Here is a 24858-nt window from a genome sequence, read left to right as displayed (position 1 = left end):
ACACAAAGCTTTACGCCTCTCCTGGGCCCGTCAACACTGACAATGGTCTGTTGATGACTGTAAACATGTTGCGGGCTCGGACGAGTCTCGTTTCAAATTGTACCTCATGAATCCATGGAACCTGCATGTCAGCAAGGGACTGTTCAAGGTGGTGGAAGCTCTGTAATGGTTTGGGACGTGTGCATTTGGAGTGATAAGCGACCGCTGACACGTCTAGATACGACTCTGACAGGTGACACGTACTTAAGCATCCTGTCTGATTACTGAATCCACTCATGTCCATTGTGCATTGCGACGGACTTGGGTAATTCCAGCAGGACAATGCGACGCCCCACACGTCCAGAATTGGTACAGAGTGGCCCCAGAATCACTCGTCTCAGTTTAAACACTTACGCCGGACACCATACTCTCCAAACAGGAACATTATTGAGCATATCTGGGATGCATTGCAACGTGCTATTCAGAAGAAATCTCCACCCGCTCGTTATCTTACGGATTTATGAACAGCCCTGCAGGATTCATGGTGTCAGTTCCCTCAAATGATTCAAATGGCTCTGAGCACTATGGGTCATAACTGCTGAGGTCATCAGTCCCCTAGAACTTAGAACTGCTTGTACCTAACTAACCTGAGGACATCACACACATCCATGCCCGAGGCAGGATTCGAATCTGCGACCGTAGCGGTCGCGCGGTTCCGGACTGTAGCGCCTAGAACCGCGCTGCCACTTCTGCCGGCTCAGTTCCCTCCAGCACAACTCCAGATACTAGTCGAGTCCGTGCCACGTCGTGTTGCTACACTTGTGCGTGCTCGGGAGGGCCCTACACTATATTAGGCAGGAGTAGCAGTTTCTTCGGCTCTTCAGTGTAGGTCTGTCGTGAGAGGATGCTCTCAGGAAAGTGTTAGATTTCAGTTAATCATTATTAATTGCGTCGGTACTATTTCTTTATGGTCTTTAGGAAATAAATAAATCATAATGACATCCCTTTGGAACGTTATTCCGAATAAAATAGTTTCCCCTTTCATCTTTAAGAAGCATAGGAAGTAGAACCGCACTTGACAGAGAACACGAAGACGCTGACACAGCTTCTGCGAGGGACATAAACTTTAGGAGCAGCTCGGGAAAACAGGCAGAAAGCATCCTGACAACGACTCACTAAGGACTGTTTCAATCTCCGTAAAACTTTGACGGAAAAGCAGGAGCAGTCATATAATACGTCTCTTATGAGTAGTTCCAGGTCTCTCCTGTTTGCAAACAGGATGCACAGAATTACAAATCACTATTCATACACTCTTCCAGTTTCCATCTTGGCTGTATTAGGATCTTAGTAATATATTCGACACGATCAGCTGATGTGCCATTTTGAAGTGTCATTCATCCCCAATGCGTGACAACGCCACGAAACCTACCTGACGCCACAAACTAACTACGACAGCCAGCAGGGTCTTGACCCTGGGAACCAGGATGCTGGACCTCGGAACACAAACATAAACTTAATGTGAATGTCAGTGGACGGGGAAGTACGGAGTCGGAGTACTGTGTAGAGACGGGCACTGAGAAAGGCAGAAAGCGCGAGCAGAGAGAATGGCCAGCTAGCGCACTGAGCCGAGAGCACGGTACGATGCGGAGGTCAGCTCCGAGTCGGTCGATGTCAGGGTAAGAAGTGAAGGCCGGGCCAGCGACGGCCGGCAACTAAACACCGTAGTCAGTGGCTCTGCCCATACAATAATTGTTGGGCGCGAAAGCTCGCAACACTACTCTGCCTTAAGGCTTCCGGCAGCTGTTCCACATCAATATCTGTATCTACAGCTACATGATTACTCTGCAATTCACAGTTATGTGCCTTGCAGAGAGTTCATCGAAACACATTCAAACCTCTACCGTCCCATCCGAAAGCTGCGCGTGGGAAAAACGAATGCCAAAATCTCTTCTCGCGAACTCTGATTTTTCTTATTATTTTATGGTAATCAGTCCCCGTATATAGGTGGGCACCTACAAAATAGTTTCGTACTCTGAGCACAAAGTTGGTGATGCAAATATCGTGAGAAGGTCCTCCCGGAACAAAAAAAAGCCTTTGTTTCAATGACAGCTACCCCCATCGATGTATCAAGTCTGTGCCAATCTCTCCCCTATTTCGCTATAATACAAAAGAAGCGATCCTTCTTTCAACTTTATAGATGTCCGCCATCAATTCTATGTGACGCGGATCCCACACCGCACAGCAGTACTACAGAAGCATAGTGTAAGCAGTCTCTTTAGCAGACCTGTTACATTTTGTAAATATTTGGCAAATAAATCGCAGTCTTTGGTTTGCTTTCCCCACAACGCTGTCCCCTGTCGGTAACTCTCACTACCTCGAAAGAATAATGAATTACGTGTGTTTCGGAGGAACGCTGTTTTCTGAATCCGTGTTGGCTATTTGTCGATAAATCGCTTTGTTCAAGCTTACTAATAATGTTCGAGCACAATACACATTCTAAAATCCTACTACAAATCGCCTTTAGCGATATGAGTCTGTAATTCAGCGGGTTGCTTGTATTTCCTTTCTTGGGTGTTGGTACGAATTGCTCAAATATCCACTCCGCGTCCATATTGATGTCCGCTCTTGGGGATACTAAATAGTGCTTACTAATAGCCCCGTAGATGTACAGGGTTATTTCGCTAAATGTGGACACACTGCAGGAAACGATTCCTGAGAGAAGAAGGAGAGAATAATTGGTCGTAGGGAGATATGGCTGAAAATACATTGCAAGGAAGGTACAGCCACTTAAAGGTGGAGATAGAAGATATTTGACAGTGCAGCTTTCAATGCTTAAAAGCACAGATGAGTACACACTTGCCACGTAGCTGTAGTTTTATAGATTTAGTTTTAAAATTGCGTTCATAATAAAAGATTTTCATGAAACATCTCATTCCCATTTCACCCCCTTAGGTGTTCAGTTTCCAAAAACACTGAAACACTCATTTTTTCATCTCTAACCGACTAGTCAATCACCAACTTTCAAAGATTTAGCTATGAAAATGCTTTTACAATGAAATATTTTCTAAGCCGTTTCACCCCCTATTTTACCCCCTTAGGTGCTGACTTTGCAAAACAGTAACATGTGTATTTTTTATTTTTAACAGAGAAGCCAAACACAAATTTTCGTTGATTTAGCTTTCATCCGCAGTTTCTAGCACTGATATCAAATTTAAATTTTCATAGATATAGCTTTAAAATGTTTACCTAAGCAAACATTTTCATAAAATATCTCATCTCCTATTTTCCCTGTTTACACGTTAAATTTTCAAAAACTCTAACACATGTATCTTTTTATTTGTAAGGCAGAAGTCAAATACCAATGTTCACAGATGTAGCTATAGCAGTTCTTTAATAATGAAATATTTTCAAAAGAAGCTTTCACCCACTATTTCACCCAAATGCTGAAACACATATTTCTTTGTTTCTGACCGAGAAACCAAATACAAATTTTCGTAGTTCCAGCTTCAAAATTGCCTTAATAGCGCCATTTTTCATAAGAACCATTCATCCCCCATTTCACTACCTTGGGGCTGAAATTTCGAAAATCCCTCCTTAAACGACGCCTGCAGTGTAAGATCCACACCTTCCCCAAATTTCAAGTTTCTATGCTGAAACGGTTTGGGCTGGGTGATGACGAGTCAGCCAATTAGTCAGGACGCTGTCATATATATACTCTTTTTACGTAATCCATAAATCACAATTGCAAAGCACTTACTGGTGTAGCGTCGTTGGCGCCCTTTCGTGAGTCTGGTGCTTTTGTCTTTCCTCAGAGCGTCTTCCGCCGACACCTTTCGTTAGGGTTGGACGCCAGCGCAACGGTTCTGTGTCAATGACAGTTTGAATTGAAAATACACATCACGTTGAGAATAAATTCTGTACACTCAGTAAGCCTAGTGGTTATTGTAAAATTACCTTTCTAATTATTCAGTCACCAGATAGTCAAAACTATCTGGTGACTGAATAATTAGAAAGGTAAACTGTCTTTGCGACATTCATCATTCGCAGTTCAGACTAACCTCTGTCACTTTTAAAATTTGTTATATTTTGTTTAAGTGTGTTCGTCCTCGTCTGGTATGAATTACACAAGCTGCAAGGAAGAGGAAAACTGGGAAGAATTTGGGTAGTGCGTTTGCTCACTCGCAGTTTGCGTTGTTGCTCTAGTAGCCCTGAATTTATCGCGGTCACAATTTAGTTTGCTGTTTCTTCTTCAAAATTCTGCACTATTTAAGCCATAGGAAGACTGATTCATATTCCACGTGAGGGATGTAATTCGCCAGCACCATTTTTTACAAATCTCTAAACGAGCAGTTACAATTTATTTTTTACGATTTGATTCGACAAAACGAAATTTAACGGCTGTCTGTAGTAGACAGGACAGCGTCGAAACAAGCATTGGAGAGCAGTGTTCTGTATGGTGTATCATGAACTTTTGTGTTTACGTACTCACGCCGTAACGGCAGTGAAGTTAATTAAATCGTTGACAAGTAGAGTCGTACCGAGTTCCCCCTAGCAGAACTGCCAAATCTGCCTCCTCTCCTCTATCTAAGAAAAATAATCTATATTATTAAAAAATACTTATATTACTAAATGAGCTATACGAATGAAGACTATTGCACACAATAAGTTAAATGTATCCAAGTGGTAAATAAATTAAAAACTGTACAAACGTTGTCAAAAAGTCGAAAGTAAAGCAAACTAGTCTTAGTGCTTATGGCAGCTACTGTGTTATTAGTATGACGTATGATAAAGACCAGATTCTTTTGATCCCTGTGGGGTATTTGTGCAAATTAATTATTGACTACAAATAAATGAAAACGGGGTACAACTAATGGTTGTGAACACATTCCTTTGGAAGAATTTCTTTACAAATTTTTATTTAATTTTGCTTTTCATTTTCTTGATTTGAGCGAAGCAAGCTCATTGATTGTGCCATTCCAATCAAATTTAGGAGCTAAGCTGTATTCTATCTACAAGACGGCTAAATTTTAATCTGCTTCATCTATACACGATTTCTTCTTATCATCTGAGTACGCTGAGACTTCCTGGACTAGATGCTGCTGTCATTGGAATTCTCATTAGCCTCAAAGATATTTCTACATGTATACATCACGTAACCTATACTCTGAAGAAAATATCTTCAGTCTATCCGAATGGGAACCTGTGTCAGCGCCTTTCATCAGTTCTTTCTCTTGGAAAGCTCAGCTCTATCGATATTCGTGGTATATTTGACACCAAAATCTCCTGTACCCATATTTTTGAAAAGGAGATACAATGCTCTCATTTAAGGCTTTCTCAACAGTAAATGAACATGATCTGTGATGGTGTGTTTTATGCGAGATCTGTTTGCCATTTCACTTACCGTTCTACCAAGCACTTTGAAGCACTCGCAGTCTAACTTGAACAATTTCACTCCAATCCTCAGTTGCCATAAATCTGCAAACGGCGCTAGCCTTGAGTCGAACAGTGTTGTTGATTTAGCATCCGATCGTGAAAGTTTTAGATCCTACAATACCGCAACGAAGTAACATCAAAAAACTTCATTTCTTGAACTTGAGGTATTTGTGTAAGTGGATTTCTTATGAGCCAAACACACTTTTGGTACAAAGCCCCTGTGACATCTGTTTGGTAGCAGTCATTTCTTTATGATGCTACTTGCACGAAAGGACACTGTGATAACGGCGGGCATTTACAGTCTCAGGCTGGTGTAATGCTTCTTCTCGCAGGCAGAAGAAAGGAATACGAAGAGTGATAGAATTCTCATGTACCTTTATACCTGCACCCTTGGCGAGCGCCTAGGTCACCACAGATTCGGTACGCTCCTGTTGAGTAGAATGGAATGTTGACCACATGAGAGTCTGCTACGTCAGCAGTTATACACGCACTAAGAATACGAATGGAACGGAAATAGGTCGACGTGATGTACGAGGGTCATTACGAAAGAAATGCACACTATTTTTGTAAAAATACGGATATAATTATGCATGTGGGAAAGTTTTAAAGTGTAGATACATCCTTCCCGCTTGTTTTCACACTTAGTTCCACCTGTTCCCGTTAGTGGTGCCGTCAGAGCTTGTCTTCAAGTTGGCTGCTACACATGACGTTCGTCAGATGCAACATGCTGTCATACGATTCCTGGGCTGTGAAAACGAGTCAGTGGGAAACATCCACAAGAGGTTGAAAAATGCGTATGGAGATGCTCCTGTCGATTGCAGTACAGTTAGTCGGTGGGCAAGCAGATTACGTTATGAAAGAGGGCATGACAATATTGAGGATTGTCCTCGCAGCGGCAGGCCTCGTACTGCCCGCACTCCAGACAGTGTGCAGAGAGATAAAACATTGGTGACTGCTGACAGATTCATCACAGTGAATGAATTGTCACGCTACGTTGGCATAGGGGAAGGAAGTGTTTGCAGACTACTGAAAGTGTTGGAGTTAAAAAAGGTTTGTGCCAGGTGGGTTACCAGGGTGTTGACAGTGGCTCACAAAGAAACTTTTGGAACAGTACGAGAATGGTGGAGATGAATTTCTTGGAAGAATTGTGACAGATGATGAAACACGTGTCCATCATTTTTCACCAGAGACGAAGAGGCAATCAATGGAATAGCATCATGCAGATTCACCTAAGAAAAAAATTCAAAACCACACCTTCTGCTGGAAAATATATGGCTGCGGTGTTTTTCGATTCCGACGGACTCTTGCTTGTGGACATCATGCCAAGTGGAACCAACAAAAATTCTGATGCATATGTGACAACACTGAAGAAACTTCAAGCTCGACTGAGTCGTTTTCGACCACATCGGCAAAATCAGGATGTTTTGATGTTGCACGCAATGCACGGCCACATGTCAGTCAAAAAACCATGAAAGCGATCATAAAACTCGGATGGACAACACTGAAACACTCGTCTTACAGTCCTGGCCTGGCTCTATGTGACTATCATCTCTTTGGGAAACTGAAAGTCTCTCTTCGTGGAACAATGTTTGAACGTGATGACTCCCTTGTGCACGCTGCCAAACAGTGGCTCCAACAGGTTGCTCCAGAATTTTACAGTGCGGGTATACAGGCGCTGGTTCCAAGGTAGCGTAAGGCTGTTGAGAGGGGCGGAAATTATGTGGAGAAATGAAAATATTGTTCCTAAAGGATGTATCTACACACTGTATAACTTTCAAACATGTAGAATAAACAGAATGAGATTTTCACTCAGCAGCGGAGTGTGCACTGATATGAAACTTTCTGGCAGATTAAAACTGTGTGCCAGACCGAGACTCGAGGAGAGCTTCTGTAAAGTTTGGAAGGTAAGAGACGATGTACTGTCAGAAGTAAAGCTGTGAGGACTGGGAGTGAGTCGTGCTTGGGTAGCTCAGTTGGTAGAGCACTTGCCCGCGAAAGGCAAAGGTCCCGAGTTCGAGTCTCGGTCCGGCGCACAGTTTTAATCTGCCAGTAAGTTCCACGTAGAATAAAAGATGGATTAAAAAAATGGTGTGCATTTCTTTTGGAGTGATCCTCATACGTATACAGAGAAACAAATGATCACATTTCCAGAACAACTGGATGATTTATTCAAGAGAAAAAGCTTTACTCATTGAGCAAGTCAATAAGTTTGTCCGCCTGTGATCCGTATGCAAGCAGTTTTTCGGCTTGGCATTATTGAAAGCATTGTTTGATTTCCTCCAGACTGTTATCGTGCCAAATTATGTTCAACTGCAGCGTTAGATCGTCAAAATCACGAGCTTGTTAGAGGGTCCTGCCCATAATTCTCCAAACGTTTCCAACTGGAGAGCGATGCGTTGACCTTGCTGGCCTAGGTAGCTAGTGGCAAACCTGAAGACAAACAGTAGAAAGTATAGCCGTATGCGGGGAGGGCGTTATCTGGATGAAATGTAAGCCCAAGATGGCTTGCATTGAAGAGTAACGTAATGGGGCGCAGAGTCTCGTCGACGTACTACTGTACAGTAACGATGCGGCAGATGACAACCAAAGGAGTCCTGCTGTGAAATGAAACGAAACTCCAGACCATCACTATTGGTTGTCGGGCCGTATGGCGGACTAAAGTCAGGTTGGTATCCCACCGCTGCCTAGGGCGTCTACAAACACGACTTTCTTGGTCATCGGGGTTCAGTTCGAAGCGGGACTCATCACTGAAGACAATTCTGCTCCAGTCAATGAGATTAAAGACCGAAGACGTGTCTGGAGACGCTGCGGACAACGATGATATACCAAATGGTCTGTTGCCCTCCACGTGGCCCGACAGTCAAAAGTTATTGTCTTGGCTGCCATATAATTTCATAGCAAGACCCCTTGGATGTCAACAGAGTGGCGTGGCTCAGTGTTCAGCCCATAGTGTTTAGTCCCATTCGGGAGGACCACGGTTCAAACCAGCTTCTGTCCATCCTGACAGATTATCCGAAATGTACCTGAATCACTTAAGGCAAATGCTAGAAATGTTCCTGCGTAAGGATGAGGCCGTTTATGTCTCCATCCTTTCACAATCCGAGTTCACGCGATATTAAACATTAATCTCCTCCTCCTCTTTTTTTAGTTACCACCTGCGGCACCCTTAGATCACAGCGGCTCGTCGACGACGTTCTGCTCCGTTCTGCTGCCCCTCGTGGCAAGACATTCTGGGCTTCCATTTCAGCATGGTAAGATTTTCTACTGGTTGCCAGCATACTTATCGAAACCTACCTTTGCCAGCAAGGTCTCCGGACCTCTGTCCAATATGAAAACTTTTGGAGCATTGTGGACAGGGTCTTCCAGCCAGCTAGGCATTTTGACCTGCTAACGCGACAGTTGGTCAGGATTTGGCGCGATATGCGACAGGAGGACGTAAAACAATCCTATAAATCAATGTCAAGCTTAATAACTGCTTCTATATAGGCCGGAGGTGAACCATCGCGTTAATGACTTGATCAATTTGTGAAGATCTTACTCTTGAATAAATCATCCTGGTTTTTCCGCCTTAGTCTGCATTTGAATAGTGGCGTGAATTTACAAGCATGGGGGTAAGGACTTCAAACTCATACATTGCTGAAATCAGTTGATCATGTGAAATACATGTCTGTGATCATGCTACAGCTGAGGAGGAAAGTCGAAGTGTCTTCTGATTAATTTGTAGCTGCGGCGCCCGATATGAAAGAAACAAAACCTTTATACCAGTATCGTTCACATGCACCTGTTGCAGGAACGTACCTCCAGTATTCTGACGCTCATGGAAGAAAAGAAGCTCATCTTGGAATCGAGGCACATTCAATAAAAAGCACTACTGTGAAAGTCATGTTACCTATTTTCGCACACACTGACCGCAAACAGCAGAAGCACATCAAGAGGTAAGTTCCATTTAGAGAGACTTGGGAAAGGTGTAGGGTACTTTACCATATTCTTGACCAGTAATGAAAACAGAGAGCCAGAAAGAAATGCAACATCCTCATAGACAGTGGGTATGCATTTACATACAGTTTCGTTGTAATATTATTGACTGATGACCAAGAAGTTAAGTCCCATAGTGCTCAGAGCCCTTTTTGTAATAATACTGATTCATTTCTAAAGGTCATCGGCAATCAGATGGCGCTCAGGGGGCTTCTGTGTGCACACTCTGCTTTGACTATGCAAGGCAGTAACTGTGGTGAGTTTAAAGGTAAAGTGTGTTTGCACAATCCGTTCTGGGGTACAGCCATGCCCCGACGACAAATACGTTCTTCTGTCGAACAACTTGAGCCATTTGAACAGGATCAGATTGTTGTTGTTGTTGTGGTCTTCAGTCCTGAGACTGGTTTGATGCAGCTCTCCATGCTACTCTATCCTGTGCAAGCTTCTTCATCTCCCAGTACTTACTGCAACCTACATCCTTCTGAATCTGCTTAGTGTATTCATCTTTTGGTCTCCCTCTACGATTTTTACCCTCCACGCTGCCCTCCAATGATAAATTTGTGATCCCTTGATGCCTCAAAACATGTCCTACCAACCGGTCCCTTATTACTGTCAAGTTGTGCCACAAACTCCTCTTCTCCCCAATTCTATTCAATAGCTCCTCATTAGTTATGTGATCTACCCATCTAATCTTCAGCATACTTCTGCAGCACCACATTTCGAAAGCTTCTATTCTCTTCTTGTCCAAACTATTTATCGTCCATGTTTCACTTCCATACAAGGCAACACTCCATACAAATACTTTCATAAACGATTTCCTGACACTTAAATCTATACTCGATGTTAACAAATTCCTGCCGGCGACGGTGGACGTGCGATTCTAGCGCTGCAGTCCGGAACCGCGGGACTGCTACGGTCGCAGGTTCGTATCCTGCCTCGGGCATGGATGTGTGTGATGTGCTTAGGTTAGTTAGGTTTAAGTAGTTCGAAGTTCTAGGAGACTGATGACCTAAGATGTTAAGTCCCATCGTGCTCAGAGCCATTTGAACAAATTTCTCTTCTTCAGAAACGATTTCCTTGCCATTGCCAGTCTACATTTTATATCCTCTCTACTTCGACATCTGTAATTTTACACCCTAAATAGCAAAACTCCTTTACTACTTTAAGTGTCTCATTTCCTAATCTAATTCCCTCAGCATTAGCCGATTTAATGTGACTGCATGCCATTATCCTCGGTTTGCTTTTGTTGATGTACATCTTATATCCTCCTTTCAAGACACTGTCCATTCCGTACAACTGCTCTTCCAAGTCCTTTGCTGTTTCTGACAGAATTACAATGTCATTGCCGAACCTCAAAGTTTTTATTTCTTCTCCATGAATTTTAATACCTACTCCGAATTTTTCTTTTGTTTCCTGTACTGCTAGTTCAACATACAGACTGAATAACATTGGGGAGAGGCTACAACCCTGTCTCACTCCCTTCCCAACCACTGCTTCCCTTTCATGCCCCTCGACTCTTATAACTGCCATCTGGTTTCTCTACAAATTGTAAATAGCCTTACGCTCCCTGTATTTTACATCTGCCACCTTCAGAATTGGAAAGAGAGTATTCCAGTTAACATTGTCAAAAGCTTTCTCTAAGTCTACAAATGCTAGAAACGTAGGTTTGCCTTTTCTTAATCTTTCTTCTAAGATACGTCGTAGGGTTAGTATTGCCTCACGTGTTCCCACATTTCTACGGAATCCAAACTGATCCTCCCCGAGGTCCGCTTCTACTAGTTTTTCCATTCGTCTGTAAAGAATTCGCGTTAGTATTTTGCTGCTGCGACTTATTAAACTGATAGGTCGGTAATTTTCACATCTGTCAACACCTGCTTTCTTTGGGATTGGATTTTATATAGTCTTCCTGAAGTCTGAGGGTATTTCGCCTGTCTCATACATCTTACTCATCAGATGGTAGCGTTTTGTCATGACTGGCTCTCCCAAGGTTGTCAGTAGTTCTAATAGACTGTTGTCTACTCCCGGGGACTTATTTCGACTCAGGTCTTTCAGTGCCCGGTCAAACTCTTCACGCAGTATCTTATCTCCCATTTCGTCTTCATCTACATCCTCTTCCATTTCCATAATATTGTCCTCAAGTACATCGCCCATGTATAAACCCTCTATATACTCCTTCCACCTTTCCGCCCTTCCCCCAAGAGGACGCCATCATCATTTAATCATACAGTAAAGCTGCATGCCCTCGGGAAACATTACGGCTGTAGTTTCCTCTTGCTTTCAGCCGTTCGCAGTACCAGCACAGCAAGGCCGTTTTGGTTAATGTTACAAGGCCAGATCAGTCAATCATCCAGACTGTTGCCCCTGCAACTGCTGAAAAGGCTGCTGCCCATTTTCAGGAACCACACGTTTGTCTGGCCTCTCAACAGATACCCCTCCGTTGTGGTTGCACCTACGGTACGGCCATCTGTATCGCTGAGGCACGCAAGCCTCCCCACCAACGGCAAGGTCCATGGTTCATGGTTGGGGGGGGGGGGGGGTAGAATCAGATTATGGTCCTTATGAAAGTTGGATGGATGTATCAGTGGGTTGCTACACATGTTGGGCATAGTGTATAGCTGGTGCGTTGCTTCTTTCAGGAGTGATCTGTGTAGTATTCCCGCACTCTTAGAGCAGCTTATTGTAGTCTACATAGTACTTACACATCTCAAGATCGACGCATTCGAAGCTCAACCGTGACCGACTGGACGTCATTTGGAAAAGAAGTCTGAGCTCAGTTTTCATCTGATGCGTCACTATGGGCCATCGGGAACGCCTGTTTGCAGCATAACTAAGGTCGCGTGTGCGTCTGACCAGTTTACCAACGACACATGACGCCACGAAGCACGATTCTTCCAGTGTAGTAAAGGAGTCGACTGAAACATGAAGTGTCACTGGGTTGTCTTCAGTAATGAGAGTAGATTCAGTCCGCATGAGAGTGACGGGCGTACACGTGTATGGTGCAGACCTGGAGGCCTATTCCGCAGTACATTCGCCCATGATATGAAGGTCTCACCCAAGGTTCCATTGCGTGGGGGAAGGGGCACCAGGGACAGATCACGGTGTTCAGATTACGGTGTTCATGCAGGGTAAAGTAACCAGTGTCCACTACATTGCACTGATTGTCATCCCTGTGAGACCGACATTTCTTCGACAGGATAGTGATGTGCTTTTCAGCAGAAAAGTGCATGTCCACGTACGGCTGCTGCGACGCAACATGCTCTTCAACGTGCAATTTGTCACAGGATGCTGTTTTGCGCTTTTACGACCATTTATATGCGAGAATAAATGCTTGAGATGCTCCCCCCCCCCCCCCCCCCCAGCCCGACTCACCAACCCCAGCATTACGAATGTTGGGCCTCATTCACTGTGACATTTGTGTTTAATCTCGTTCGAATTTGTTATGATGTACTCCTACAATGATGAGCTACCAGTCATATCACTTGTCAGTTAAATGGTCTTCTCCTTGATAGTGTTGTATTTTTTTCCAGTATTTCATAGAGATTATATTCGAAAGTAGGTGCTTGCCAAAGTGAATATTAGACTAAAAGCATGAAGGCCTGACGGTGAGTGATCAATAGCAATGAAAGCAACGTAGGTTGTGCCCAAAAGAAGCATAATATCATTACAAATGTTCTCAGTGTACGAAAATGATGTATGAAACAGGACCAGCGGTACTACTAGATAGTTTGGTAACAATGTTATTGCCTACAGGACGGTATTGCTGTCGGACAGTTCTAAACAAATAAGGAAGTTTCATTATGTGTGACTTGACCCACACAATTACACTGCGAGCAATGAAAATATTCTGGGCACAAAAAAAGCTTATCCTTATGAATTTCCATCTCCTGAATTCAAAAATTACCATCAAAGTGACCTACTACATCTTACACTTGATACAATAATGTGTCATTGTTTTCCCAGTCTGTACTTTTAGTGTTGGGGTAATTTTGTTTTTGCAGTTGTCACACTTGTTATACAGGATGTTACACAAAGGTACGGCCAAACTTTCAGGAAACATTCATCATACACAAAGAAAGAAAATATGTTATGTGGACATGTCCGGAAACGCTTACTTTCCATGTTAGAGCTCATTTTATTACTTCTCTTCAAATCACATTAGTCATGGAATGGAAACACACAGCAACAGAACGTACCAGCGTGACTTAAAACACTTTGTTACAGGAAATATTCAAAATGTCATCCGTTATCGAGGATACATGCATCCACCCTCCGTCGCATCGAATCCCTGATGCGCTGATGCAGCCCTGGAGATTGGCGTATTGTATGACAGCAGTCCACAATATGAGCACGAAGAGTCTACATTTGGTACCGGGGTTGCGTAGACAAGAGCTTTCAAATGCCTGCATAAATGAAAGTCAAGAGGGTTGAGGTCAGGAGAGAGTGGAGCCTATGGAATTGGTCCGCCTCTACCAATCCATCGGTCTAGAATCTGTTGTTGAGAAGCGTACGAACACTTCGACTGAATTGTGCAGGAGCTCCATCGTGCATTAACCACATGTTATGTCGTACTTGTAAAGGCACATCTTCAAGCAGCACAGGTAAAGAATCCCGTATGAGATCATGATAACGTGCTCCATTGAGCGTAGGTGGAAGAACATGGGACCCAATCAAGACATGCGTGCCCAAACGTTCACAGAAATTCTGTGTTGATGACGTGATTGCATTCTCGTCAGCCCACACATGTTGATTGTGAAAATTTACAATTTGATCACGTTTGATCACGTAGAGAGAACATTTGGACTGAAATGAGGATTGACACATTGTTGGATGAACCATTCACAGAAGTGTACCCGTGGAGGCCAATCAGCTGCTGATAGTGCCTGCACACGCTGTACATGGTACAGAAACAACTGGTTCTCCCGTAGCACTCTCCACACAGTGACGTGGTCAACGTTACCTTGTACTGCAGCAGCTTCTCTGACGCTGACATACGGGTTATCGTCAACTGCAAGAAGAATTGCCTCGTCCATTGCAGGTGTTCTCGTCGTTCTAGTTCTTCCCCAGTCGCGAGTCATAGGAATGTTCCGTGCTCCCTAAGACGCTGATCAATTGCTTCGAACGTCTTCCTGTCGGGACACCTTCGTTCTGGTAATTTGTTCTCGATACAAAAATACCGCGCCAGGGCTAGTGCCCCGTGCTAATCCATACATCAAATGGGCATCAGCCAACTCCGCATTTGTAAACATTGCACAGACTGCAAAACCACGTTCGTGATGAACACTAACATGTTGATGCTACGTACTGATATGCTTGATGCTAGTACTGTAGAGCAATGAGTCGCATGACAACACAAGCACCGAAGTCAACATTTGGCCAACTGGCGTTGAATCGAGGAAGTACAGTGCATACTGACGAAACTAAAATGAGCTCTAACATGGAAATTAAGCGTTTCCGAACACATGACCACATAACATCATTTCTTTATTTGTGTGTGAGGAAGTTTTCCTAAAAGTTTGGCCATACTTTTTTGTAACACCCTGTATAACAAAGCACAACTTTCTACAGCTATCTGTGGGTAATACACATTATTAAAACTGTGTGCCCGACCGAGACTCGAACTCGGGACCTTTGCCTTCCACGGGCAAGTGCTCTACCATCTTTTTTTTGTGCCTAGAACCGCTTTTTTTACGCTACCCCTTTTTTATCTTTTTTTTCTTCCCCTTTTTTTCTTTTTTTAATTTATTTTTTTGAAATAATACCCCTTTTTAGACACTTCCCCTTTTTTCTTTGTTTTTTTATTTTTATTTTTTTATTTTTTAATTTTTTTTCAAGTACGCTGCCCCCCTTTTTTATATTTTTTGTTTAGACCCTACACGCCCTTTTTTCTTTTTTTGCTACCGCTTTTTTACTAACCCCTTTTTTATACCTTTTTTAGTAATTTCCCTTAAAAAGCCCCTTAGTAAAATGGAACTAAAAAAAAACCTAAGTGCCACCGCCACTTTTCATCCTATAACAAAAAATCTGATCCACTTCAGGCGTTGGCTCCTAAGTAAACCCATCCCAGAGAGCTGCCTATATATCAGGGGAAATATGGGAAATCAAGGTTAGGGCTATCCTTTGCCACTTTCTTTTTTTTTTTTTACATGGTTACATTTAGGGAATGTGTTCAAATGAGAATTCTAGTAACTAAGTGTTACAAGTAAGTGTTACAACAACAAAGGTGGTATAAAAGAGTAATCCAGAAATAAAAACATAAATCACTGATGTAATTAAAACTAAAAGGTTCTTCAATAATGTAACTGGTTCCACTTGGAGCCCCGTCATCGTTATCTGATATCACCAATTGCGCCTTTGAAGGGCATCTGCAACTGACGCATTCAGCGTCGCTAGTGCCTCAAGGAAAACAGCATCCTTGCAGCAGCTTGTCTCTTCCTTCGCTCATGACTGACAAGGCAGAACGTTCAGCCGTTTGTGTGATGCGGCACAGAACATTAACCGCAGCTCGGCACTCCCCAGCTGAGTGGGGGGTTAACGAAAACGCTGCGTAAATAATTTGCGAAGAGCGTACGGTATTTCGGTGTGCGTTCGAGGGCATTGTGAGCATTTTGCAGGAACCACCAGTAATCAAGCTGCTCTTTCTCTCCGTCGCTAAAGATATAGGCGACGGTAAGTCCTTTGAACCATGTAAGCGCATGATATTTTGCAGCCGGAAAGTAAGTTCCATCGGGACAGAGTAGAGTCTGAGGGTCAATCATATCAGGTAACAAGCCAATATCTTCTGTGTTAGTCGCCAAACTCCGGACGATGATGCGCAAGTAAAACGATGTTCATCAGTAGCCAAAAGATGACAATCTGGGCAATAAGGGGAGTCTGCCAGTCCAATAGTGTGAAGTCGCTGTAGTGTGGCATATTTTTTGTTGGCGATCTGATACCACTTCGAACGCACCGTGGAGGACAGAAAGTTGTGGTGTATCGTTTTCCACACTCTTGGCCAGTGAACCGTAGGGTACTTGTTTTCCACCACGTTATGGGGAACAGCACGCAGAAGGTTGGTATAAAAATCTTTCGCCTTTGGTGGACGCGTGGCGGAGAGGTTCGAGCTGACAGCTGTAATCAAGAATGAAGGTCGACACATGGGAGAGCTGTGGTGCGACGTGCGCAACCGACACCGGCGGGACGTTAGAGACTGGCATCAGAACCTGTAGTAAACAACCCGTGAGAGAGGTATACTGACTTTTCCATCGTTTCCTCATGTTGCTCATGTAAAGGCTAGCTGCTCTCGCCCTGACGTTGACCAATCCCAGCCCTCCTTTGTGCACTGGGAGGGTAAGAGTGTCGTATCGTACTTTAAAGATATGACCTGCGGAAACGTAGTAACTGAAGGCCGCTTGAAGCCGGCGACCTATCTGCAGCGGTAGTGGGAGGACTTGTGCCACGTGATTGAGTTTTGATGCCACGTAGAGGTTCAGGTATTCAACACGTTGTAGCTGGTTCAAGTCCCGGAGCAGGTTCTGTCGCACCATTGCGCGTATGATCTGTAATAACCGTCGGTAGTTTGCTGCAGCTGTTTTACGTACATCTTTCTTGAACGTGATTCCCAAATATCGCAGATCAGAAACTGGTGGGAGGGGAGCGAGGGCTTCCGGTCCGAGACCACGCCCAATATCCAACGCCGCCGACTTGTTGATGTTCAGAAGACTGCCTGCGGCCTGTCCGTATCGCTCAATCCAGGTTAGTACGCTTTGAACTTCGTCATTGGAACGAACCAGCAGTAGCAGGTCGTCAGCGAATGTCCTATAGCGAAAGGTGACGTCCCGCAGCGTGATGCCAGATAGGCGGTAGTTAAGGCCCACTAGGAGTGGCTCGATTGCGATGGCATAAAGGTAGGTAGAAAGGGGACAACCCTGTCGTAGAGACCTCTTAATGGGTACTGGTCTTACCGTCCTTCCATTGACCTGGACGTGTGAGCTGGCTGCGGTCCAAAGACGCCGTAGGGTGTCGATGAGGCCCGGGGGAAATCCCATACAGTCCATCACTCGTAGGAGGAAGCTGTGGTGCACTCTATCAAAGGCGCGGTTGAAATCTACGGAGACGATTGCCGCTCTCAGACGGCACGCAGAAGCGATTGCTATTAAGTCCCTGCAGTCACCGGTGGCCATGTGTATGTTGGCTTCTCCCCCCTGCGACGTCTGTTCTGGAGCGAGGATCATCGGCAAAGTCGTCTTAATACGGCTCGCCATAATCCTGGTGAAAATCTTGTAATCGGCCTTCAGCATTGTAAGCGGCCGATAGTCGTTAATCGATAGCCCTCCACCTGGCTTGTGTACCGGTATGAGAAGACCTTCTACAAACGCTGGCGGCACAACACAGTCTGGAGACATTAGTTCGCGGAACATTATAACCCAGCAAGGCATCATGATGTCACGGAAAGTCCGGTAGAATTCGATGGGCAATCCATCATGTCCTGGAGACTTATTGGCCGCACCTTTGTCCACGGCGTCTTCGACTTCTTCGAGTGAGATTTCCTCTGTTAATGCATTCACGGTAGCCTCGTCGATAGTACGTGTTACCTGCTGTAACACTTCAGTAGTGGCCTCGTCATCGAAGATTCTTTCCTTGTAAAGATAACGAAAATGATCCTCCACCGCCTTTACTATGGTTGCTTGGGTCGTACGTAAGCGACCGTCGTGTTTCCTGAGTTGTGTGATTAAATGTTGGCGTTGTCGGCGCTTATCCGCCACAACGTGGTGCATAGTGGGTTCCTCTGCAAACGTTCGGTCGTGCAGTCGCGAGCGGACGACTGCACCTTCTAGTCGGCGCTTCGTCAATGACAGTATGTGAGCCTTGATTCTGCTTTGATCATGTTGTCTCTCCGGGGAAGGGGGTAAGGCGTCGAGGTCCCTGAGTGCCGCATAGTAAAAATCGAGAGTCTGTCGATGCCACGCAGTCACGTCCTTGCCATATTGCATAAGTGTCCTACGGATTGCTGGTTTGGCACAGAGGAGCCACCACTCCAGGGTCGAGGTGTATCGAGGGTGGCGGCGTTCACAGTCAGCCCACGTTGCTGCAACTTGCCGACGGCTATCCAGGTCCTGGAGATGAGTTATGTTGAGCTTCCAAAAGCCATTGCAGCGCCAGACTTGTTGGGAGCGTAGGTGTACAGTGCAGATATAGGCACTGTGATCAGAATAGGCTTGAGGCCATAGTTCGGCGTCCACCACACCTTGTGTGAGATCTTGTGACACATATATGCGGTCGAGTCGGCTGGCCGAATGACTGGTAAGATGAGTGTGGCCAGAGCGGTTACGGTGGACTTTTTCCCACGTGTCGCACAAGTGAAGTTCTTGGATCATCGCAACCAGTTCCGGACAAGGCATGTAATGTGGGATTTGGTCCTTGGGGTGATGTACGCAATTAAAATCGCCGGCGAAGACGCTGTGGTCGTATCGTCCAAGGAAAAGGGGAGCGACATCTGTGGAGTAGAATCTGGCGCGGTCGTGACGTCTTGTGGTACCCGACGGCGCGTAAACATTAATGAAGCGGGTGTTGAGTGCCGTAAATGCTATCCCTCGCGCGGAGGGAAGAAACGTGATGTCGGTAACTTCAATACCTTCACGCACTAATATTGCCACTCCGGCATCTGCAGGGCTACCGGGCGTCACATGTGTGGTGTACCCGTAAAAGTGCGGGAGTGCAGTCGTTTTCGCTTCTTGTAGCAAAGCAAAGTCAACCCCCATGGCTCGTATGGTTTCTTTCAAAAGTTGGATCTTGATAGGAGAACTGATCATGTTGATATTCATTGTCGCCAGGCGGTAAGCCTGGCAAAGAGTTGTTTGGGCGAGATTATCCATGGTGAAGGTGGAGAGAAGCGAACATCGGAAGTGATGTCACCCCCCGCCGAACGCGGTCCTCCTTGTGCTGCTTACGCTGCATGATCCGGCGGCGCCTCAGCTGGCCGCGGGTCGTGATCTTGTGTCTCAACGTCCTCGGTCCATGAAGCGGGCGCGGATGTCTGTTCATGGTCCATAGCCTCAGAATGTTTAATAGTAAGGCACCGGGCGACTTCGCTGCCTGCACTGGTACCTTCCCGCTGCTCACTGTTTCTGTCAATGGGCTGATGGTCGAAAGCTGCATGTTTTTCTGTCTGTTCTGCTAGGTTGGAGTCAGTGGAAACAGTTTCAGCTTCGCGGCTGGCTTCTTGAGTGGTCAGTCGTTCTTCCCCGGCCGAATGCGAACCGCTGTGTTCCGACACGGTACGACGACGCCGCTTTCGGCGTTTCGGTGATCGCTGTTTCCGTACGTGGCCTTCATTGTCAGAAGGCGGTACTGACTCATGCTCCGCCGGAACAAACGCTTCGGTCGGTACAATAAGGGAATCAATTGCCATCTTACTGGCGTCAATGTCTGTCGCGTTCGGTAGCTCCAGATTCGTAGTAATATTTTCCACCACTGGCCAGGTCGGCGGATCATCCAGGTCTTTGTCCGTGGAAAGTGATTCTTGTACCGCTGAAGGGGTCGGCCGTGTCTGTTGTGTGGAGAACGTTGTGAGCGCCGTCGCGTAAGTAACGGGTAGAATAGTCTTCGCCGCTGGTGGTGCAACGTCCCTCGGTGGGAGTTGTGTGATCCGACGCTGGAGGCACTCGGAACGAAGGTGACCTTCCTTACCGCATCCGGAACACGTCTTCAGTTGACCGTCATAAATAACTATGGCCCGGCATCCACCTATCTGTAGATAGGATGGCACGTGTAGTTGGAGATCTAGGCGCACTTGGCGTACTCCATTGAGTACTGGATACGTCTTAAACTGGGTCCATTTTTCAGCCACATGTTCGTGTACCGTGCCGTAGGGGCGGAGCGCCGCTACAATTTCTGCCGCCGGGAGTTCAAATGGAAGTTCGAAGATGCGTATAGTCCGCAGTCCCATTGCGGCATGGCCGACCTCGACGTTGCCAACATTGCCATCTGCGTGGCAGAAGCGGAGTTCTCGTTTCATCTCTGGAAACACCTTGTCGCAAGTAGTTTCGTTTATGAGCTTTACTTGGACGTGCTACTGACGATCGAAAAGTGAATGCCGACAATGTCGGCAGCCGGGATCTTGGCTTCCTCTTTTAAAAAACGTTCGACTTCGAGCGCCTTTGGTCGGGTAAAGTCGTTCCGAAATGTGAATTTTAAGGTTGATCTTCTGTATTGGTTTGCCATGGTCTTGTAGCGCTACGGCGTCACGTTAGTGTCGGCCGAAAAAAGTAAACAAGGCGCGCAGGCCCTCTCTGCCAGCGGAGAGCACACACCGCACGTCCGCTTCGCTCGGCTGCGAGAGCCGCACTGACCATCTGAGCTACCGAAGCACGACTCACGCCCGGTCCTCACAGCTTTACTTCTGCCAGTATCTCGTCTCCTACCTTCCAAACTTTACAAAAGTTCTCCTGCGAACCATGCAGAACTAGCACTCCTGAAAGAAAGGATATTGCGGAGACATGGCTTAGCCACAGCCTGGGGGATGTTTCCAGAATGAGATTTTCACTCTGCAGCGGAGTGTGCGCTGATATGAAACTTCCTGGCAGATTAAAACTGTGTGCCCGACCGAGACTCGAACTCGGGACCTTTGCCTTTCGCGGGCAAATGCTCTTCCATCTCGTTTATTCAAAATGCCTCTAAAAAGTGTAAATGCAGTAAATATCTTTTGTTGCATTTGTGATGAAATAACATTTTCGTCACAAAAATCCAGTCTGATATCTCTGATGACGAGACGCAAATTCAGAGTGGCCATCGAAACACTCAAACACCCTAACAACATGAACAGGGAGGATGGACTGAGGCTTGCCCCATCTTGGCTGCCAGCAATCAGAGCCCAACAGACCACACTGTCAACAGGAGCCACAAGCACTACCGGGCTGCCGACGTCCAGCACTTGGTAATCAGCAGCAAACTTCTTATTCGACGGTGACCACCAACCGTGGTGCATAACACAAGAGCCAATGGACAATAGAGGTCACGTTCTCCCTCCACCGCAATAACCTATTAAAATAAAGTTCCCACTCCTTATTCCTTAAGTGGCCAATAAACCAACTACCTCTTTAAAATTATGGCGTAATGGCATGTGCAGTGAATAGTAACAACAAAATATAGAGGACACTGCATAGCTAGAAAGCACCATTAGACCCAGAAGAAGGCCGCTGCAATCGTGGCCGAAATGTTGGCTTTTGTATAGCAGCACTAGTTTCTACATTATGACGCGGTTCCAAACCCAGAAAACTTACATCGACTGACTCTGGCCGCGGAAGCCTAAGCAATTATATTACTATAAAATACTTTCCACTACAATAAAGTATTTCCAACTTTTGCTTAACACAGAAAGTGGAGATAATCAGGTTTTTTTCTGTGTAATATTTGTTCTATTTAACCCAAAACTAGTATAGAGGAAGTATGAATAATAACACCTTGACAAGGTTTTTCGTATGTGATTGAGTAACTCGATGCTCTTACGATCCTGCAGTTCCATCATCATGTGCAAAATGTTTTCTTCTTCTTGTCGCGTGGGTCCCGCAACTCTGTCGTCAAACGTCTCGATCTTGTCATTCTTCTTCATCCTCTTCTGTTCCTCTTGTCTCACTCGCTTCTTGGATACCATTTAGCCACCCTTTCCATTGTCGTCCTCTTTTTCTCATTCCACGAAGTTTCCATGATAGTAGCCTTTTTGGCCATCAGTCTTGATCCACTCTTTTGACGTGCCCAAAGCATACTACCATTCTGTCTGTAATACTACAGGAGCCCACGTCCTTTCCCTTATTTCCTCACTTCTTAAGTGATCAAGTCGGGAAATTCTACATGAACTTCACAAGTGATCCATTTCTATAACTCTTTTTTTATTATTTGTCTCTGCAGGCTCCCAGCACTCACTCCCATATCTTTGTTTTGCTACTATAATGGCTTTGTATAAAGTACGGACCAATTTTTGGATAGCCGCTTTACCCTGCTACCGTTTTAATACAACAATTACTTCTGTTCTTAACTAAGGTAAACAATGTAGTAAAACGATTGCGCGACCGTGTCTAAAACACATTGTGTAATTCAATAGAACACGAAAAATGTTTTGACTGATGACGACATTATTCACACTTCCTGTGTACTGAATACAGTCGCGCCCACAACTGCAAATTATGAATGAAACTAAACGAAAAATAATACATCAACACTCGCCATTTCCAGAACATGGGAAGGAATTTGCCCATTGTCCTCCTACTATTAACAACAATAAAATTTTGCACTTTCCCCATAAGGGATGAAAACTTAATAGACTTGAGAAACCTGAGATCGCTAAACGCACGGTTTTTAGTGTTGATATCCTCTTCAATGATCAGCTGATCAGCAAGAATCAATTATTTTCTTTATACAATGGAGCCCCCATTCAAAGACGTTTAGCCTTAACGCTTCGAAGTAAGCTGGTATCTCTTTCGTTATTTGTTTGACTCCTTTATCTTTAAGGCGTAATTTAATTCTTGTTCTTTTATCCTTATGACGACATTCTCATAAAATGTTAGCTTCTGATCAGATGGATGCCAGTTAACTTTACTATTACTTTTAGGGCTGTCGCTTTGGAAGTGAAGTACATTTTGATTTAAAAGACTGTTTTATGTTCTATGTATGAATACAATCTTGAACGATGGTTAACGAATAGATTAGCCAGCGCCATCTGTCTGCGCCGACTGCATTACTTACTCTCGAGGCCCGACTATCACACTTTTCCACATTCTACTCGTATATTTGTCAGTGCAATCACTCATACAAGTTGGGCTTCCGCATTACTGCTGTGCATCTGTTCCTAACTCGGGAGGTGTCCTTTACAGATGACGAGGAATTCAATTAAAAGATGTTTTGGTTTTTATTTTCACAGCCTGCTTACCCGCCTTTTTCAAATCTAATTCCAGTTTATCAAACCTAAAAGTTTTTTCACAGCAACCTTCCATCGTCCCCTTGTTTCCAGAAAACCACTTGATAGGTATTGGGAATTTTCAACTTTTACATGTTGTAACCGCATTGTGACGATGGACTCACATAATGTAATCATTGTTATGGGCGGCGCGCGCCGTGATCAGTTTCTGTAAGTTTGCACAAAATCGTTCCCCAGAGATTCCGGAGATTACGTTCTTACGCAAGGTGGTACCAGGACCTTTCCTTACGCCTTTTTTTTTTTTTGTAACTTTTTGTTTTTAGGTAACCGAAAGATGCAATTTTGTCATATGATGACATGATGGAGACGTGGCTGTTGTTTCAAGACAAATGTTGATGGTGTTAGGACAGCAATCAGCCACAAATTTGCTTTCGGTTCCTTTATTCAAAGGCTACCGTTACCGGTTTCGAATCGTTGTGATTCATCCTCAGACAGTTTACATGCTTTCTTTATGAGATGTGGTGTGTTTTTTACAGATTAATTGTCCTAAAAAAGAAAAAATACATAATTATAAACACGCCACAGACAGATGGTTGCGTTACAGATTTTCGTTGCATGTGACTTTCATGAAACGTCGGTTTCGAGTGTTTGTTTTCATAAAATTCGTCCATCTGATGTAAATGCATTCCCACTGCATTCTTATTGTTGCACACGTAAATTGTTCTCACTGAACACTTAAGATTTGCAACTGAGATGGTTTCTACCACGCACCACATGTTTTGATACATACAAAGAGCTTACAAATATATGAGTATCATAGATGCTATAATATATCGTAACATTTGACGATGATGTCCTATGTTTGGAAAGGATCATATATTCATTTACACAACTGTAATGCCTTTTACATTAGTACGGAGATACTGAATTTTTTTAGTTGATATTGCAAAATAATTATAAAGTTTTATATATATAGAACTGTATAGCTAATATACTATATTATTTAGTTATATATTATATTTAGCATCATAGCACCATGAGAATTATAGTAACATATAAAATTGCTACTTGATCTGCAGATAGCCGTACTAATATTATTTGCTTTGGGGGCTGTAAAGTAATATCTGGAAATTTTTCAGGAAAGGGGTGTTAGCTAACTCTGTTTGTTCGTTAAGTATATATTGTCTGGGGTGCTGTTTTGTGTGTGTGTGTGTATTTATAATTCTTCTAATATATTCATAGTGGCTCCTTTTTCTGCTAGATGCAAAATTTTTAAGTCGTCCTCAGTTTTTCCCACTGAATGGTTTTCTTCAGCAATATGGGCTGCAAATGCTGATTTGTTCAAGTTAACAAGTCTGAGAACATCAATGTGTTCTTTATATCTAATTCCAAAATTTCTGAATCACAACGATTCGAAACCGGTAACGGTAGCCCTTGAATAAAGGAACTGAAAGTAAATTTGTGGCTGGTTGCGGTCCTAATACCATCAACATTTGTGTAATCCAAAGATGCCTAACAGAGGTAAAATGCGTCATTCAGATTTGGAAATAAGAGACTCTGCAGCAAATATGTATTTTTATCTC

General features: G+C 44.3%; 1 non-coding gene across 1 annotated transcript; it reads left to right on the top strand.

Moving 5' to 3' along the window:
- Nucleotides 1-7370: 7370 nt before the first annotated feature.
- Nucleotides 7371-7445, top strand: Trnas-cga (transfer RNA serine (anticodon CGA)). The gene has a single exon. It is a non-coding gene; the product is annotated as a tRNA-Ser (tRNA).
- The last annotated feature ends 17413 nt before the right edge of the window (nt 7446-24858 follow it).

Source organism: Schistocerca gregaria, chromosome 5, assembly GCF_023897955.1.
Source record: "Schistocerca gregaria isolate iqSchGreg1 chromosome 5, iqSchGreg1.2, whole genome shotgun sequence".
Classification (NCBI taxonomy): Eukaryota; Metazoa; Arthropoda; class Insecta; order Orthoptera; family Acrididae; genus Schistocerca; species Schistocerca gregaria.
The sequence above is the reverse complement of the archived record's forward strand: the minus strand, read 5'-3'. Positions and strand labels throughout refer to the sequence as shown.